A 20,176-nucleotide genomic window follows, 5' to 3' on the forward strand; every position below is an offset into this window, starting at 1 on the left:
GACACAGTGTAGGTGGTGCAACAGTCTGCCATCCAGTTGATGTGCTACAGATTCAGGTCTACTTGGAGTGACAGGAGATGCTGCAGTCCTGGATTCAACAACAGTGCTACCAGTTGATTGTGTTGGTGGTGGACGTGTGGTAGGCCTGATTCATGGTGGAAGCAGACCAGAGAGGTTGAGATAGGTTGCAGCTCGACATTGGACTGTTAACGTAGTGGCAGACTGCCAGGGTGCCGCCTGGGGAAGTGGCAGAGTTGAGGGGGCCTTGTGGCTGGTGTCAGGACTTGAGGAGGCAGCCTCGGGGTAGTGGCAGAGGTCAGGAGGGTGGAAGGAGGGGTGTTGTACTGTCAGGGTGCTGTCTGGGTAGTGGCGTTGGTAAAGGGGGGCTGGTGGGTGGTGTCAGGACTTGAGAGGGCTGCCTGGGGGTAGTGGTGCAGGTCAAGAGAGTGTGGGGAGTGGGTACACTGTCAGGGTTCTGCCTGGGGAAGTGTCAGAGTTCAGGGAGGTGTAGGGATGGGGGTGTACTGTCAGAGTACTGCCAAAATAGCTGGTGGGTGGTGTCAGGACTTGAGGCAGCTGCATGTCTTAGGGGTATATGACAGCTGTTTATGTGCCTTGAGAGTAGGAAGATGGTCCGCAGTTTTGCCAGGGTAAAGCCGTGACTCATGGGGTGCTGCACGCAGTTTCACAGGGGTGCAGCCATGACTTACAAGGTACTTTGCAGGGATGCAGCCTTTGCTTACAGAGGACAGCATGCAGTTTTGCAGGGTTGCAGTCATTGCTATGATGGACAGCACGCAGGTTTGCTGGGGTGCAGCCATTACTTACAGACATTCACGGGCAGCTTTGCCGGGGTGCTGCTTTGACTTACGGGGGGAACGCATGCAGTTTTGCCGGGGTGCTGGATCGTGAGTCAAAGGTGGATGCAAAGGTACGTGCATAGGTTGGTCTTTAGAAATGGTTTGGTTTTGTGTGGGGGCGTGTTGTGGGCGTTCCTGACGCAGCTCGGTTTTCTTTGCACATCGGGTTACTTTTCGCTTTGAAATCCCTGAATATGCAGAACGTGCAAAGTGACTTTTGCGCGCAGTTGCACGTAAAGTTGTTTTACCCGAGTGCTTTGCAGGGTCTTTACGCTTATTCTGTAAATCGGGCCCTTGCAGTTTTAGGACTTCCTCTCACAAAGATGAACTGAAGCACTGCTTCCATCCTGCTTGGCTACATGCTTCTCTTCATTGATCTAATTCAATATTTTGCCAGTGGGGGAAAACAATTAGATTTTCTCTATTAGATCAGTTTTACTTTACAATGTACTACAAAAAAAATGATATGATATGATGGTGTATTTATATAGCGCCTATACACAATTTGTTTCAAAGCGCTTCAAGGCAAGGGGGGGAAACAAGGGAAAATACAATTACATTCTTACAGGCCATGAACAGTAAGGATGCAAAATTAACTATCGTACTCGGCCTGACGACATTTCAGATAGTGCAAGAGCTAAGACATAGGTAAGGAAGGGGAGAGTGGGAAGGAAATGGAAACAGATAGGCGACTAGCATACTAGGTCTGACGACATTTCCGGTAGAGCCGGAGACAAAAGGTGAGGGAGAGGGGTGCAGAAAGGGAGAGGAGGAACAAGAGACTATCGTACTAGGCCTGACGATATTTCAGATAGTGCTGGAGGGGCGGAGGGACAAGTAAGAGAAGGGGGAGGAGACAGACGAGGTTGATATCATACTAGTAAGTGGGTAGAAGAAAGTAAGGGGAGGAGATAGGAAAAGGAGGAAGGGAGAGGAGGAAAGAACAGACAGTAAGCAGTCAAAAAGACTGGAGAAGCAAGAGGGGAGAGCAAATACAATTGCAGAAGTCAGTAGTAACATATAATGTTGCAGGCCTGGATAAAAGATGAAGATGGGAACAGCATGAATCAGGGAAAGGTTGACGCACCGTGAATCAGTCAAATCCAGCATTGGCCACAAGACGGTGCTGGTGAAACCAGAATGTATCAGGACAGACTCCTGCAGAAGTAGGCTTGAGGGGGGTAGGGTGAGCAGGGTAGAAGAATCGAGCAAAACAGGCAACACCTGTGTGCGAGAAGGAGGGGGCACAAGGGAACATCACTGGGGGACCTGAGGGTGTGGGGGATGGCCCGTGGGGACAGAGGGGGTAAACACATGTTGGTGCATGCTTATCTGCTGTCTGAGCAGGGATTCGGGCCGTGGGTCCTCCTGGTCTGAACAGGTCCAAACAGGAATTGCCCTTTGCTTTGTCTGCCCTTCACTTTGGACGCCCGGGTGAGAGACACCCTTGATCTAAGAGTTAAGAGCAGGAAGGAAGAGGCAGGGCTAAGAAGGTGGGTGGTGCTTAGACCAGGTGACCTAGATCCACTTGCACCTGCTCCCCATCTGCAAAGGAAAAGAGGCTGGACGGTTCCTTAAGTAGGGAAAAAGAGTGGCAACCAGGAAGGCATCAAGTGGGCGGGGCTTGCTAAGTGGAGAAATTAAAATACTCTACCCTCACCCTTAATAGGTTTTACATCCAGTAGTGCTACCTTTTGGATTGCAATTACCAGACTCTAGCCCTTGCCTCCACTTGGTGGGGAGTGAATGTAAAGACTGGTAGGGGGTGTCCGTACTTCTGCTCTCTATATGGAAGAGGAGAGGCACAGAAGACCCCAGCCAAGATTCTCTATAAGGTAGCAATGGATGAGCAATCAAGGCCTATTTTCTCAGGAGGTGATGCGGGCAGGTTCGTAAGTACAGTGTAGTCCCCGAACCCCCACAAAAGAATGTCCACACACTGTATTACTGAAAACACAGTCTTTATATAATCAATATTCAGAGGTATGTACACGATCACAATAACGCACTTTGTACTCTGAAGTCAATAATGATAAATATAGACAATTCTAAAGTGGTACCACTAATGTTATTGAATCTCATTAAAGTGCATCAACTGTACGGTTAAAATGTCACACAGATTAATAACGAGGAAACCAGCCATAGAGATAGGCATGAACGTAAGATGGTTGAAACAATAGGCAGAATGCTGGCCCCGTTACCTAGACACAGTTCTGTGTGGAGATCTCCCCACCTGGGCAACCTGTAAAATAAGATATATTGCACAAGCCTAGCCCGTATGTTCAACAGTCTCACTTCTTCCTATTAAGGTTTTACCCCCCAATGTACCTGGTGGAGTAGAGTTCTCCAACGATGCGTTGACCGATCCTTCTTGAGTGCCTCCCTTTCAGGCGGGAGCCACGGATTGTCGAGAGGTGTCGGGGAACTTGGCTTTCGGTGTCGGGGAATCGACAGCCCTTCTTGAGTGCCCTCCCTTTAAGGCGGGAGTCACGGGTCATCGAACGTCCGATGGTGAACAGGTGGAACTATGGCCGTGAAGTGGCAGCTTCGTTCCTAGCGGTGCTCGTCGACGACAGAGCGTTGGCGTCCCGCAAGGAAGAGGCGTGCGGGGCACCTCAGTGACGATAGTTCTGGGCCGCAAAGAGATGATGAAGAACTGTGGCCCAGCAAGGGCGTTGAGTTGTCGGTGTCTGTGGTCTTTAGGTGGCGGGAAACCCACCGGTGGATGCTCCTCGGCGCGTCGACGGTCAGGCCTTCTCCAGCGGGAGACAAGCGAGTGACAATGCAGACGAGAGCGTCCGATGATCAATTGCAGTTCTTAGGCAAACGGGAGCACGGCAGCTCCGGTCGGCGACGGCGGTTGTCGACAGTGGTGGACAACAGTCCAAGTGCTTCTCCTTGGAGTTCCGCAGCAGTCCCCGTATCGGGTCGGCAGCCTGTCGAAGGTCTGTCTACAAGGGAGCTTTGGCAAAGATCAGCTGTGCATGATGGTCCCTCGTAGCTCGGGAAGAGGGCGCCTTACCAGGTCCTCTCTGGGTCAGTCCTTGGAAACACAGCAGCTTTCAGATTGCGAAGGAGAGCAACAGCTATTCTTATTGTCCACAGGGCTTCAAGGTCAAGCGTCTGTTACTCCAGTTACTCGTCGTGGACTTCAGATTCTGAACACGATTCCTAGCAGAGAGAGGTCCCCAGATATACTGTTGATCTCCCATTCATTCCGCTGGGTCACACTCAAGCATCCAATCACGACTACGGGCATTCATGCAGGCAGGCAGCCAATCAGGCACACTTGGTATTCAGGCCATTCACTTCTCTCCAGACACTCACAACAAGTTTTGTGTATTGGGACAAGTACCGAGCCATTCAACACTCCAAGCTGCATTCATACCGGTTTCGGGCAGGGCTGTCTCAGTCATTGTGTCAACCACTAGATACTAGACACCCACAACACAGAATGCATATTCGTCACACACTCTATTCACCCAGGTTCCACCCACAGGAGGTACCCACAACATACATCACTGGGAAGTCTGGCCGGGCCTTAACAACACCATATATGGCATTTCCACCCAACGTCAGTCAGGGGGAAGGGACAGAGTCAGGGCTTCCCAGGACTTTGGGAAAACAAGGTAATGGGTAATAGAAAGCAAGAGGCCACCGGGGCCATCTTGTTTCCTATCAGAAATCAACTGATTCCAATGGCAGGGCCGGGGTATCTCAAAATGGAGGATACTCCGCGCACCTGTCAAATTCAGCATAGAGCTGCCACCAGCCCATACCCTGCTCTGCGGGCCACCCACAGGTGCCCAAAAACATACACTAGGGGCACAGGGTTGTATCCCCACCCATGGGTGCCATAAGGGTATCCCACAGGTCCGTTCACCAAACCAAAGGAAAGAGACCTGCACCGCCAGGAGTCCCACATGAACTCCTGTGTGGAAAACACGAGAGAACACACGATAAAAAGCCGTAAAGGACAAGGATACGGAGGCCCTGTCCCTCCGATGCATTTCCAGCATCACAGTGAACACTTGTATTTTATGTATATTACATAGTTATTTCTTCCCAAAAACAAAATGATATTGATCTTTCCATGAATGAGACACGTGCTGCAAAACAATGGCTATCATTTTGCAAATTAATGGACAAGTTCTTGTGGACTATATATATAGTATAGCCTTGTGGACAGAGAGTGGTGCCCTTATGTTGAGATAAGGACCTGACCGCAAGCCCGAGGCAAAGCCAAGAATCGTTACTTGAGTAAAGATAAGTCTCCATAGTGATAATGCCCCTCCTGAGGTCTATAAAGATATTAAGACATGGATGGAATAGTTATGTAGGCTTAGAGTCGTGGTGCTGAAATAAAAAAAAAATCCTTTAATAGTGAGTAAAATAAAAACACAAAATGTATACGCAAGTAAAATGTGGTTTTACTATGCGTCATTTAAATAACAAGGTTGTCCTTCTAACTGAATGAAGCAGGGGCTTCATACCATACCGCTTCATCTGGGGGCTGTCCCCGCTCGGCTCGTGAATCTGCTCACCTTCACTGCATGTGTCCCCAATGCCGGGCAGGCTCTCTGACTGCCAGCTGCGGTCCCATGCGGCTTCTTCCTCTGGGTCTTGTGCCGGATCTTCGCTGTCCTGTTGTAAGTTGTTGTCGTCTCGAGGGCCCTCGCGGTCCGTCCATAGAGTGCAGGGCACGGGCTTGAACCAGGAGGCATTCCTTGTCACTTTCCGGCGTCCCCGGGTCACAGTTATCATGGTCCCCCGCCGGTTGCTGACAGTCCATGGCAGTTCCTCATACCTGGTGTCTAGCTTGGACTTTGTGGGGTTTCGTAACATGATGACTTGGTCACCCACTTGATGGTTGGACGGCCTTGTTCTTCTTTTGGCACTCATGTGAGCATTGGCACGTCTTCTCCTCATTTCCATGTGGGCATTATCGACGTCATCGGGAGTCCTGCTTGGGTGATGGGGAATCGATGATCTAATGATTGTTCCGAACATGAGGTCAGCAGGGGGTATGCCCGTGGTGCTGTGTGGGGTGACCCGATTGTTCCGCAGGAACCGGTATAGGTCGATCTTCCACGGGCTGGCGTTTGCCCTTGATACTCTTAGCACCTTATTGATGGTCCTCATAAAACGCTCAACGTCCCCATTGGCCTGTGGCCGCCTTGGCATGATGTGGTGGTATTTTATGCCCAGTTCCTGTAGATATTGCCTGAATTATTCCCCTGTGAACGGGGGTCCATTGTCACTCTTGATAGTTGTGGGCAGGCCATGAGTGTCAAACATCTTTTCTATCACCGGGATGACCACTTCCGCGGCGGTGGACTCCAGTATTTCGACTTCTGGATAGCGTGAGTGATCATCGATTGCCACCAGTAGATGTAGGCCCTCTCAGATTTAGCAAAAGTCAACACTGATCGCTTCCCATCGTGCACGGCTGCGCTCGGCCGACAGAATCGGTTCTGGATCTGGGGGCCCACCCGTTATTTGGCAGGGCAAGCATGTGTTTACTAGGCCTTCGACACGATCGTCGATATGAGGGAACCACACCCTGTGTCTGACCCGGGCCTTTGTTCTTGCGAGACCTTGGTGTCCTTCATGTGCTAAGGCTACTATCCTGTCTTGCAACTTTGGGGGTATGATTATACGATCTCCCCTTAGCAGCAGCCCTCCTTCGGTGATTGAGAGGTCCTGTCGAACCGCGAACATGCCAGAACTCCCTAGCCCACTCGGTTCTGTTGCGGGTGTGCGTCATGAATTCCTTCCAGTTTCCTGACATGATGGCATCTTTTACCAGGTCGCAACAGGGGTCATTCTGGGTTTCTGTTGCAATGTCCTCAATGTTTACAGCTTTGGGCCTCATGGCCCGAACCACTTGGCAAATGTGTTCCTCCGTTTCTTCGGCGATCAGAACTTCCTGCTGAGTTGCTGGTCGTGGGTGTCTCGAAAGGAAGTCCGCCGGGTTGCCACTGCCCGGCTGATAGACGAGTTTGAAATCATATTGCTGGAGGTGTAGCAGCCACTTGGTGATTCTGGCCGGTGGGTGCGCCGATGACCCGATGAAGATTGGTAGTAGGGGCTTGTGGTCAGTGATCGCCGTGAACCTGCGCCCATACAGGTACATGTGGAAGTGTCGACACCCCCATAGTACGGCAATGGCCTCCTTTTCTATGTGGGAGTACCTTTGTTCCGTTGCTGTGAGTGCCCTGGATGCATATGCGATCGGTCTTTTCTCCCCCTCCTTTGTAACCTGCATCAGGATTGCTCCAAGTCCTACTGGGCTGGCATCCACGAATAGTTCTGTCGGGAGGTCCGTGTCGTAGTAGGCCATCTTGGTTTCAGTCGACAGGGAGTCTTTAATGCTCTCAAAAGCTTCCTGGCATTTCTGCCCCCAGTCCCACCTAGTGCTGATCTTTGTTAGTTCGCGTAGTGGTTCAGATAGGGTTGCTAAGTTTCGAATGAATCTGCCACAGTATGTGGCCATTCCCAGAAAACTGCGTATTTCGGTGGGGGTCGCCGGGGGACTAGCAGCTTGGATGTCTGTCACTTTTTGTGGATCAGGTGAGATGCCGGTGCGGTCAAATTTGTACCCAAAGAAAGTGATTTCCGGTTTTAGGAACTCGCACTTTTCTCGATGGATTGTGAGTCTAGCTTCTTCCAGCCTGCCCAGAAGGGTCTTGAGTCTTGTGTTCCTTGGTGTCTGGTGCATGTATTAGGATGTCATCACTCACGTTCAATACCCCTGGTATACCTCTGATGACCTCCTGGATAGTCTGTTGAAAAACTTCCGCGGCCGATGAGATGCCGAAACGCTTGTACCTCCTCAGACCTAGGTGGGTTGAAAAGGTGGTAATGTAGCGCGACTCTCTGTGGAGCTTGAGTTGGTGGTACCCCGCCTTTAGGTCCACCTTCGAGAACACACATGACCCGGTGAGGTCGGTGATGATTTCATCGATTGTTGGTGTTTTGTGTCGTTCCCTTTTTATTGTCGCATTGGGCAGGCGCATGTCAATACAGATCCGGACTTTTCCGGGCTGTTTGGGCTTCCTGGTGACCACCATCGGGGAGACCCACGGCGTTGGTCCTGTGACCTCTTCAATGATGCCGGCAGCTTCCAGTGTCCTTAGCTCTTTCTCTACCTGTTCCCTCATGTGGAACGGTGTCCTCCGGTGTCTCACCACACGTGGTTGTACTGATTGAACAATGTGTAATTTGATGGTCTTGCCCTTGAGACAGCCTATCCCCTTCTGTAGCTTGGGGTGTTGCTTGAGAAAGTTCTCGACTTCGGTTGCATTGTCAATCTGGCAGATGAATTTGACCACGCCCAAGTCTTCAGCCGCATCTCCGCTCAGCAGGCTTTCGATTCCTGCCTTCACGATATATATCTTTGACCACACCTTATGTTTGCCATGTTCAAGAGTGGTGCGGAACCTCCCGATAACTGGCAGGGGCCTCTGGCTGCCATAGGCAAACAGACGGGTGTCTGTGGTTTTGAGCTCAGGTGGTGGTGTTAGGGTTTGGAAGACACTGGATGGCATGACGTTTACCGAGGCTCCCGTGTCGATGGTCATCTGTACGTTCTGGCCTTGGATGGTGACCGTGCATTTGCGTCGCCTGGCGGTTCTTGATGGTGGTACTGGACCCTGGTTTAGTGTAGATACCAGGTATACCTTCCGGCCCTTTCCTTCGCTCTCCGTGCCTGCCGTTTGCCGTAAGGCTGAGAGATCATCCCCTTCCTCTTCTGTCGAGGAGTTGACTACTGCAACCCTCCTTGCGCTGGCTTGCTTCTTTTTTTTCGATGACCCCTTTTCCTGAGAGCCTTGCGGGGGCTGCAGCGGCATGTTCGCTGATCTGCACACTTTCGCATAGTGATCCTTCCTGCCACATGCTCCGCACGTGGTGCCTTGTGCCGGACAGTTTCGCCTTCCGTGTCTTTGGCCACCACACCACCCACATTCCGTGGGTCCTGGTACTCGAGGTTGCCACCTGTTCTGGGTGTGGCTGCCACCAGCTTCACCTCTCGTAAATTGTCTGTCGGAGATCTGGGCGACCATTGCTGTGGAGAGGGACGGCTGCAGTTTCTGTAGTGTTGCTTCCATGTTGGCGGCCCTGGAGTGGGCAAGCTCTCTCTGTCGACCCAATTCCAGGATGCGTTGTAGAGGTATGCCTTTCTCACTGAGTACGAGCCGCCTCAGCTTCTCCGAATGTATGCCATTTATGATTTGTCTTCTAATCTCCCTCTCAGTGTTCGTGAACTCACAAGACATGGCCAGTTTCCTCAGCCTCGCGTGGTAGGCGTCTAGAGTCTCATCGGTGGCCTGGATGGTCGTGCAAAAGATGAAGGTCTCATAGTCTGGATTCAGTTGTGGGAGAAAATGGGCCGTTAAAGCGTCCTTTGCACTCAGGTATGCGTCTTGGCCATCATCAATGTTCAGGGAGTTGAAGATGCGTAGTACCTCGTCGCCCACACTGAGGAGTAGATGAGCTTTCATCTTTCTGGAGGATTTGATGTCCTTGCACTCCTTGGCCATCTCGAACTTTTGTAGCCATAACTGCCATCTGGGTCCACTGGACGATGGGTCAGTGAACGGATCGAAGGGTTGTACCAGCGTCGACGAACTGCCCTGTGTGCGGGGTGGTGGCGACGCCATCAACAGGTGTGCCGCGATCCTGGACGGCGTGGAGGGTCCAGGAGTTGATGTCCCAGCCGCCATGGTGTCACGTACCTTCGATTCGTTGTTTGTGCTGTCTTACTGGCCAGATGTTGTCCTGCCTTATGGGTTCGTGCGCACTGTGAGGGATGTTCTTTCGTGGTGAATGTGTCCACTGGCACTTGTGCGCCGTCCGATGGGCGCCTTGTGGTATGTGCGCCATGCGAGAGAAAGAGAAAAAAAATTCTCGACCCCCCCTGGGAGAGGGCTTGAGAAAAAAAAAATGTGTTTTTTTTTTTTTTTTTTTAGGTGGGGGTCACGTGGTCTCTGTGGCCCCCACCGGGTGTCCAAAAATTTGTTCGGGACGTCCGTGGGGCATCCGCGTGTTAATTGCTCTTGAGCGCGTGGTTGCTCGTTTACTTCCTCGTCACCATTGTTGCGTATCTGTGTTCCGGGGGGCCCCGCACGTGGGGCTGGCTCCAGTGCAGGAGGCCGCGCGGCCTAGGGCGCAGCACAGGCGGGAGCGCGGACAAACAGACACACACACGCTGGGCTGGGTTCGCCCGGAACTGCCTCCCACTGTCGGGGGTGGGGCTTTTATTATGCGGCCCTGCGTCACCACGCTGCGGGACGTAGGGCGGATATAACAGCGGTAATGGGGCATGCACATTTAATTCAGAAGATGCTTGTGTTAAACAAGTTTTTTCTGTAATGTGAAGACGAGTAGGGCACTTTACAGATATGTCTGGTTGTCTCGTGCAGGTAAAATATTTTCAAGCCTCAGGGTGTTTTAATTGTTTACAGACTTCTTGATTTCGGGATTAAGGGGTGTTTAAAATGAATGCTGAAAACAAGGAACGTTTTTTTTTTGTGTATGTTTAAGTTAAATGGAGATGAGCATGGGTAGAACTTTAGACTAACAGTGGCACGACCGGTATGCTGGTAGTGCAGCCTTTAAAACTTAGAAACCTAAACCAATTAAATAAAACAGTTAAATTTCCTAAGTAGGAACATACTTCTGATTTTTAAAAAAAATAAATAAAAAAAACAAACTCAGTTGTATGCAAAGGATACAAAGTTATGTATTTGCCAGTGTTACTTATTGAACTCTCGACGCTGAGAACAGTTTGGCTTAGATGTCTGGCTAAAAGTTGAAAAATCAAAGCCCAGATGTTTTTGACCAAATAAAACACTTGAAGACGTTGAAAGAAATCTGTTTAAACATTGACTCGTGGCTGACCCCAGTAAGACGTCTAATGGCAGCCTTATATTTCTAGTGGATGCACCCAAAGAGCTGTTTCCATGAGTGCACAAGCCGCCGATTTCCTGTCAACGGTGCCCTTCTGCTGAGGTGTGAGATTCCATTTGGAAAGCAGTAGGAAACCTCAAACAGCAGTGCAGGTGGATATTGTAACTGTAAGGCCCCCGGGGGCATTAACCAAACTTAAAACGTCCACAGGTTAGAATAAAGCAAGGCAGGCTTTTGTCGCAGCTCATTAGTATGGGAGCGGGTATTTGGATAGGAGCCAGGATTTGAACAAGCTGCACCTCTGCTGTCTAATAGCCACCCTGGGAACAGCCTTGAAGTGAATTCGGTGTTAGACTAGCCTAAATTGGCAGAGCTAGCACAATATTCTTTGGTAACCAGGCGGCGGAAGTTCATATTGGCCTCCTTTGAAGTGACATCCTCGATAGGAAAGCAGGAAATGTACGGCCAAGACTGGAAGTGGGTGGCCTGGCAGTCTACAAACAAGGACGATAGGCGTTTAGAGGCTTGGGCTAATTGATGCATAAAATAGCGTCCTACTCACACGCATCTCAAATGATGCTAAAGGACTCACAAACACACACAGAACATGCCACTTTTGCAATATATGATTGGTTATTTATAACGTGCTTAATACCCAGAGGTTTCTAAGCGCAGACCTGGGGATCGAAACTGTGTTGCACCATGTCGTTTTGCTTCCAATGCGAGCACGTTGCCCCTGAGCTATCCTCCCGAGACTGTTCTCCAGTCTCCATTATTATCTCCAATGTTCTCCATTATTGTTCTCTTTTCACTCATTGGGCCTCATTACAAGTATGGCAGTATGGAAATAAGGGTGCCAGGAGCAACGTACCAGCACCCTTTCCGGACCGCCATACTACAACGGTGGGGGCCATGTATCCCCCGGCAGGCCGGACCTGCCAGGTTTTCAGCCCATACCAGCATGGTTGTCACTGAAGCATCAACACTTTTGGCAATGGTGCCGACAGGACTCCATGGAAATGGGGGTTTACAATTACTGCTGCCACTTGTGATATCCCAGTGACAACTACAGGCGGATTTTAACGGAAACCCCGTAATGAGCCCCATTAACACCTTTTATACAAGCAGTGCATACTACTGAACACCATCAGACGATGTGATACTTCTATATTAGAATATATTTTAAATATAACAGCAAACATGCCAACAATTTGCAACACCTGGGAGGGAGAATCTCTCTGAGAAATTGGGAGAAATGAAATTCCCCATTCAATTGCATTGGGGTTCAAATTATTTTAGGAGGGAGAGAGTAATAAATAGCAACATTTTGGTTACAAAAGCGGGAGTCTTCTGCCTAAATCAGGAGGTTTGGCATGTATGCAACAGGAAAAGAAGAGAGCTTTAAATCTTAAAGACATACATATACATATATAGAGATTTCCTGTGAAAACACCTTAGTTGAAGCATCACTAAGGTGAAAAAAATCTGATGACACAAAACCCTTAAAATTCAGTAAAAACAACTTTAGTTGAAGTGACTTCAAGGTGCAGATTTAATGCCACCATACCCCTGAAATATTGCAAGTGTTGGAAGCTACACCACCTTAACTATCAATCACCATTCTGCACCCCCTAAGCACACTAATGACATCACATATGACATCACTTAGAACATGTCAGATGCCATAAGTGATTACATCATTTGAGAACTCCCTCATGTCACTTATGACTTCCACAATTACCTTAATGGCAAGAACCATCCATTGGGAAACATTTTGTGGACTAGATTTGAAGGTAAATCACAAATGCAGTATACTCTGTCTTTTATGAAGGTCTGAAAACATCTATCATGCATTGTACATAATGCTTGGGGAACTACAAAATGTTGGTCGTGGACATAGCAATTTACAATTTCAGATGCAATACAGCAGGAGTCTGCAACCTTGGGCTCTCCAGAGGTTTTACATTACAACTTCCACCAGCCCTACCCAGTGTACACAATGGTGAGGGATCATGGGAGTCATAGTTCAAAACATGTAGCTGAATGCCAGCTTCAAACCCAGCACTAAAATGATTATAATTTATGTCTGTCTAGTACATTAGCTACTCTAGTCCTTATAACCATGTATCCTAACAACATGACATATTTTAGCATAGTTGAACCTTGCAGGTCACATGCCCTAACCTTTACCATTTAACATGGTAAAGGTTGTACTGTCAGTAAGTAATCTGATATATGAAAATACAAAGACTTCAGAAACTGTTCCTTGTCATGTATGTTGTATTCTATGGTGGTCTGGTGAACATTGTACTAGTCAAATGGCTTCTGTGCATAGGGGAATGTTTTTAGATCAGAGTGATAAAGGTACTAGAGTATCTCATTATGGTTAATGTTCATTCATTTACAGAGTAACTCTGGTGTGTGCAAGGATACCATGGTTGTAAATGGACAGTATTTTTAAATGAAAACTCGAATGAAGCTCTGCACTTGAATCCATCCTTAAATGCAGAAGCACGTTCTTTAGATGTTGTATTACTCTTACATGCACGTGTGATCTGCTGTACCGGTATTCTATTGCATTATTTGAAGCTCAGACCTAGCTCGAGAAAAGCAGAGCACTGTCCAAGGTTTAGGAAGCCAGCATTTGGGCAGGTATATTTTAACAGTAGCACTGTGTTGTTTGTTGGATTCTCTGCATCCATTGGGATTAGTCCATAGTCAGGTGCTGTTGAAAAATCCAGGTTTTGAGAGATTTGCGAAAATTGGAAAATTGTGGGGTCTATACTGGGATTGAGTTCCAGTGGGTGGTGCGAGACAATGGAAGGATTGATTTTGTGTCCTCTTTTTGTGAACTAGTTTGTGATTCAAGCTGGTTGGTCGATTTGCTGCACAAGGAGCTGTACCACCAGATATGTGGCGCTCAGCTGCTAGGTACACTGCTGTGTTACGCCTGACTGCTTCGTAGATGATACACACAGTTTTGAACAGTACACCCCTCTATGGCCCCCATCACTTTGTCTAGGCTGAAGATTCACCCAGAGGGCTGCAATGAGCCCCTGTGGCAGTATTTTTAAAGAATGTGCAAGCCCCAACCAATTGATTACCTGTATCCTATCGATCCAAGCCATCTCCCTAAATAATGTTTCCCATTTTTTGGCAATTTTTAAACAAACCGGATAATGTTTAAAAACAACATTTGGAAAAGCATGCTTTCAAGTCCAGACCCTGAGATCTATGAGCAAAAACGTGGTTGTAGACCCTCCCGAGTGGGCACCTTCCCATTAAATCAGTTATTTGCCTGTGTTCGTTCGTGGTAGAGGGGCTCCCAGACCTTTTTGTGCATATAAAAATATTGGGTTACATTTGCTTTTTTTAGAATGCTTATGTACATTCATTTCAATTAAACGATTTCAAAACATGACTTTGCAGCAGAAACATTTTGATGGAAAACATTTGTTATAGAATGTCTTTTCCCAATGTGCAAAAAATAACTCAAAAACATATTTAACGTTATTCCTCTTATTGGTTTCATATAGTTCTATTAATTCAGATTAGTACATATTATTTGGTTTTCAGCAAGTACACCAGAGTTAAGGTTAGGATTTGTGAAACAAAGGGAGTATTGTTATTCCAATGTCGGTGCAGCCATGACACCAGTCCCATTTTCTGTTACTCACTAGCTGCCAAATAGGAAAGTAAGACATGCACTGCCATCAACATCATTTTTTTAAAAAAAATGTATTTATTGAGTTTTTGTAAGGTACCTGTACAACAAAATGGTGTTTCCACGCGCGACAAGACAAACGTGAGGAGGGAACAAGGGGAGTAAATAAACCATAGCCAAACAGTAAATAAACAATCACGATTCTACTAGGCCTTGAGAAAATTGAATGTGCAAGTGCAGTGAAAAGATATGCAGGAGAGAGGAATATGATATGAAATCATATGGCATGTATAACGCGCCTACACACAAGTGTTTGAAGGCGGGACGAGGCAAGGGAGGGGGAGACGGAGGGAAGACAGACAACGATCCTACTAGGCCAGGTGACATTCGAATCTCGCAAGTGCATGGGAAGAGGTAAGGGGGACAGTTCAGTACATGGAATAATAGAATAAATAACAATAAGCAAAAAGTACGGCCAGCAGGTGGCAAGTGCAAGGGTAAGTGCGGCGGACATCAGGTGTCAAGTGCTGGTAGTGGGACGGTAGGGATACAGAAAACAGTCACCAAGTGCTGGGGTTGCTAGGAGGGCAGTGCAGATGTGCGACTGGCGGGGGAGGGGACCTGAGCCCGAGATCAGAGAGTGGCTAGGTAACCAGTGCAGTTTCAGTATCAGCCAGAAAGTCAGCAGGGGAGAGGAGGAGAAAGGAAGCAAAGAGAAAGGTTTTGAGGTGCTACTGGAACCAGAGATGGTTCTCCTCAAGTTTCAGGGAGGCAGGGAGGCTGTTCCAGAGGGATGCCCCAGTCGAAGAAAGAGATCTACCGCCAACTCGTTGCTTGGAGAAGCGACTGACCCTGTGGGAGTTGGAGGCGGATGAGCGAAGAGCTCGAGAGGGAAGATATTTAGGAAGAAAGAGTTGAAGGTAATGAGGCCCAAGGCCCCAGAAGGCCTTGTGGACAATGCAGGGAGGAAGGAGGAGGGAATAAGGAATAGGCAAGTGCTAATGAGAGCCCAGGAGGGGCAGTGCCAGGGGGGTGCCAGGGGAAAATGTTTGAGCGGTGGTTTCCCAAGTGGGGAGTGCCCAATCACCAGACTCGAGGCCCAGAGGCCAGTGTGCTGGTGTCGACTGGGCAGAAGGCCTGGGAACCTTTTAGACTCATGAAGGACCATGCTGCTAGTCTTAGCGTCAGTGGGGAAATTAGCAGGGGAGGGATAGAGGGAAAGAGGTAGAGAAAAGAAGAGTTTTGAGAAGTTTCTGGAACTTAAGGAGGTCCGGCTCAAGTGTGGGAGAGCCAGGGAGGCTGTCCCAAAGGAAGTCACCAGCCGAGGATAGAGGCCTAACTCCCACTCTCTGCATGGAGAAGAGTTTGATCAGTAGAGAGTTGGAGCTTGAAGAGAGGAAGGCTCTAGAAGGGAAGTATTTAGGGAGAGACAGTTGGAAAATGCAGGGTCCCAGGCCCAGAAAGTCTTGTGGATGATGCAGAGCATCTTGTATTTGATCCTTGCGGCCACCAGGACCCAGTGGAGAGATTTTAGGGATGAAGAGAAACGGTCCGTGGGCTTGAGGCCAAGGATAAGTCTCGCAACCCTGTTCTGAATTAGTTGAAGGAGGTGAAGGGCGGAAAAAGGTAGATTGCGGAAGAGGTTGTTACAGTATTCTGACCTAAAGTGGACCAGAGCTCTGGAGACCTTGAGCTTCTGGGGATGGTGTGGAAAGGGAGCATGCCTCTAAAGAGGTGAAGCTCAAAGTGGGCATTATTGGCAAGGTCCAAGATGTGAGGGTTGAAGGAGAGAGAGAGAAGTTGAAGATGACCCCAAGATTTTCGGCCTCACTAGATGGCAAGCGTAACGGGCCCAAGCAGGGCAGCCAGAGGGCAAGAGAGAAACAGGATGAATCTCAGTTTTACTGGCATTAAGACCGATATCATTAGCCATGCACCATGCATGAATAGCCGCAGACATTCTGGGAATGAGAGAGGAGGAAGAGGAGGTAGTAGAGGAACGTTTGAAGGAAAGATGTGTGTCATCAGAGTAACACTGGAAATGCGGAGAGAAGGAGATCATGTAGGCAAGAGGGGCAAGGGAGATATTGAAAATCCACACCAATAGGATAGATCCCTGAGGAACGCTCATGGTAGCGAGTGAGGTGGAGGAGGAGAAAGGGCCTAGTTGCACCTGGGGAGGATGGTTAGTTAAGAAGGAAGTCAGCCACTCCAGTGCCCAGTCCATGATGCTGAGTGTATTGCAGAGCCGTTTTAGGAGGACAGAATGGCTGACCGTGTCAGATCGGAGGAGAGGTCAAGGAAAATGAGAACAGCAGGAGAGTTGGAGTCAATATTAGTGAGCAGATCTTCACAGGTGTTCAGGAGACCAGTTTCCATGCCTATGGATGCCCGAAATCCAGGTTGATGGCCATGAAAACAACCAGCAACTTCAGTAATGGATCAGTTGGGGGAAGACCAACTTCTTCAAGAATTTGCCCATGAAGGGGGTGGTAGAAATAGGGCGATAGTTGGCCTGGAAGGAAGGGTTAGAAGACAGATCTTTTTGGAGAGGGTGCACAAGCAAGTGCTTGAGGGATAGATAGGGGGAAGAGCCAGTGGTGAAGGTGTTGTTTCATAAACAGGCTGTAGCCGGGCGAGAGTGGAGATATTGTCCTTAATAATTCTGCACCTGTTTGGATGAGACATTCATAGAGCGGACAACTTTAGAGACCTCATCAGGTGCTATGGGCAGGAGGAGAGTGCAGGTGTGGAGGGGGGGCAATGGAGGCAAGGGAGCAGGTGGGGGAATAGAGGTAGGGGTGGAGGTGAGGACAGGATGCCCTGTGTTTTAGATATGAAATGGGAGGACAGTGTGGTGCAGAGAGCCTGGGAAGGAAGGGGACAGGTAGAGACTGCCGTTGGATTGGCAAGTTCCTGGCAGATTTTGAAAAGTTCTGCTGTCGTTAGTGGCTCCAGAGATGCAGGCTTGAATGTGGGCCCTCTTCTTGGAGCAGATGGAGAAACACCATTGCCTTTGGAGCAGGCGACAGGCCAGTTTATCAGCGGATTTGCCCAAGGTCTACCACTTCCGTTCAGCATCTCTGCACATACATTTCAGAGAAGCTAGATCAGAGTTATACCAGCCATTGTGCTTGGAGACAGTCTTCAGGTAGATCCTCCTGACAGGGGCAAGGATGTGAATGGTATTAGAGATAGAGAGGTGTAGGTTAGCAAGGACAGAGTCAGTGGCAGAGTCAATAGCAGGAGTAGGAGGGGGGATGAAGGTGGCAGCAAAAGCAGCACTTAATCGGTTGAATGACGGCAAAGGAGGCTAGCAGTGTGGGAAGGCTGCTTGGCAAGGGAGCTGAGGGGCCCCAAGCAAGAGGAGATAGTGGTCAGACCAGGAAAGGGAGGTAGTGAGCAGGTTAGAGATAGGGATGTCTGCAAAGATGAAGGCAACCAAAGGGTGTCTGGCTGAGTGGATCGGACCAGAAGGAAGAATGGTAATGGAGAGAGAGTCATAAAGGTCATGCAAGAGTGAAGTGGCTGATTCAGGAGAGTCAAGGTGGATATTGAAGTTTCAGAGGAGGAGAAGGAGTTCAGACATAGAGGTCAAGAGGAAAGAGGTGAGGTTGGCCCATTCAGAGAGGAAGAGGGGGGCCTATAGATGGTGGTGAGCGTAAGAGAAAGGGTAGGAGAGACAGCAAGCCTGCATATGAGGATTTAAAAGGAGATGTAGGATTGAGTAGGTATGATACAAGCAGGGACCCACTCAGGGAAAATCACGGCCGCTCCACCTCCAGACCGTTTGGGCCTGGGTTTGGAGAGGAGCTTGTAGCCCTCGGGAAGGAGAGTGTCAAGAGCAGTGACAGAGGTGGCATTTAAGCACGTTTCAGTAATGGTGAGGATGTCGGAGTCAAAGTCTTCAAGAAGGAGACAGATATCGGTGGAGTGTTTAACAGCAGAACGAGCATTCAAAGTAGCTAAATAGAGCTGGTTACCACCTTTGAAAGTTTTCCGATGAGGGTTCCGGTGGCGTGGTACTCCCGTTGGTGGTGATAAAGACATGGGGGGAGGAGGAGATGCAGGAGAAGGGAGAAAGTTAATGAGAGATGGCAGGTTCTGATCCGGAAAGAGTAGATTAGGTTGAGAACCCTGGGCCACGACCGTGCCATTGTGATGGACATTAATGATGCACCTGGAGGATGAGAAGTGTGCCAAGAGTATGTCCTTTCTAGTGCCACCATTAATGGGTGAAGAGGAAAAAGGGGAGAGGGTTGAGACCAAATGGGTAGTCCATAGGTCCGGGGAGGAGACAGAAAAAAGGATGTCACTGATAGTCTTTCTGGAACAAGCATTGATGTAGGAGACCAGGAGAGCTTTTTTAAACTTTTTTCTTCCAGGCTTCGAGCAAGAGGTATGGTAGGTGATAGAGTAACAGTTGGAATAGATAGGGGAGATGGAGAGCACCAGGTGGGTGGGAGGATAGAGACAGATAGAAGAGCTGAACAATGCACAAAGAAACTCACCAGGCAGCCTAGCAGCCGATGGACAGGCAGACAGAAGTACAAAACAAACTCTTCTGGATTACCCGGCCAGTCAGGCCCTCCAAGCAGGAATGATGCAGCGAAGAAGCAGTATTTTACAAATAGTATAGATTGTTAAAAAAACATTTGAAAAAGGCAGCGGAGTAAAAAACATCTAGATTTGTCTTTAAGATTTACAGAAGAAATGCCGACATTTGAAAAAAGGTAGCAGAATAAAATCATCAGGATTTGAAATTCAGATTTACAGGAAAGAAAAAATGTCAAACAATCGAGAAGGGAAGCAGAATCAAGGTGGATGGCTTAACAATTATGCAACAAGTAGAGTCAACATACCCAGAGTTGGTTTACCAAATATAGAAAGAAAAACCTCACAACAAGCGTGGCAGGCATTTGACCAGTAGTAAGTGACTATCATATAGCAGGCAGTAGAATGAAGTACAGTAGAGTTACCCAGGAAGAGATAATGGAGAGGGAGCAGCACAACAAGGAAACAAAGTATAAGGTAAGGGGATTCAGTGCGGGCCAGTGAGCACAGTAGTAAGGAAAAACCACAAGGAGTCACTTGGGGTAGGAGGTCCCATTGCACAGCTTCCGGTAAAAGTTACCAATACAGAGAAAGTAGATGGCTGTAGCGGGGATTAAGCAATGTATGTGAGGTGCGTTGCTGTAGTACTGTTATTTGAAGAGATTGTGGCCATGCACACTCGGCAATGCAGAGAGCCCATTGCTATGCAGGAGACGCATTGTCAGCCAATGGAGATTACCGAACAGCGAGCAGTGGTGAGTTCAGAGGCAGGAGGAAAGGCAGTCTGCAGCACCTCCTAGGAGGAGATGAGCGGTGAACAGACAGGGGTCTAACACCACATCTGGGATCCAAATGAAGTTTTGAAGGAAAGCAGGAAAGCGGTGGGACAGAGAGCATGGCGTGTCCTTGCGGCCACAGCCAGACAGGCCATACAGAGGCCTTGTTCTGGGGCCTTGAGCAGGGGAGTGACTCCTTTGCCTGCTGGCTCCCTCAATTGGTGATAGCCAGATTATATAACCCTAAATTATACTGCATCTATCGACTACGTAAAATGGGCAGGATCAACCCACAAGAAAATCTCACATTTTAATGCTTTGTGGTACAAGGTTAAGATTTCCCCAAAGTCATTAAGCTTTATAGACCAAACCTGAAGGCCAAACCGGCAGTTGTGCACACTTCAGATCAA

At 48.6% G+C, this 20,176-nt stretch overlaps 1 protein-coding gene across 3 annotated transcripts in view; it reads left to right on the forward strand.

Moving 5' to 3' along the window:
* Positions 1-20,176, forward strand: part of C5QH8orf34 (chromosome 5q C8orf34 homolog) — a 1,794,780-nt gene that overhangs the window by 1,546,740 nt on the left and 227,864 nt on the right. The window lies entirely within an intron of this gene.

Source organism: Ambystoma mexicanum, chromosome 5q (assembly GCF_040938575.1).
Source record: "Ambystoma mexicanum isolate Mex_15411 chromosome 5q, UKY_AmexF1_1, whole genome shotgun sequence".
Taxonomy (NCBI): Eukaryota; Metazoa; Chordata; class Amphibia; order Caudata; family Ambystomatidae; genus Ambystoma; species Ambystoma mexicanum.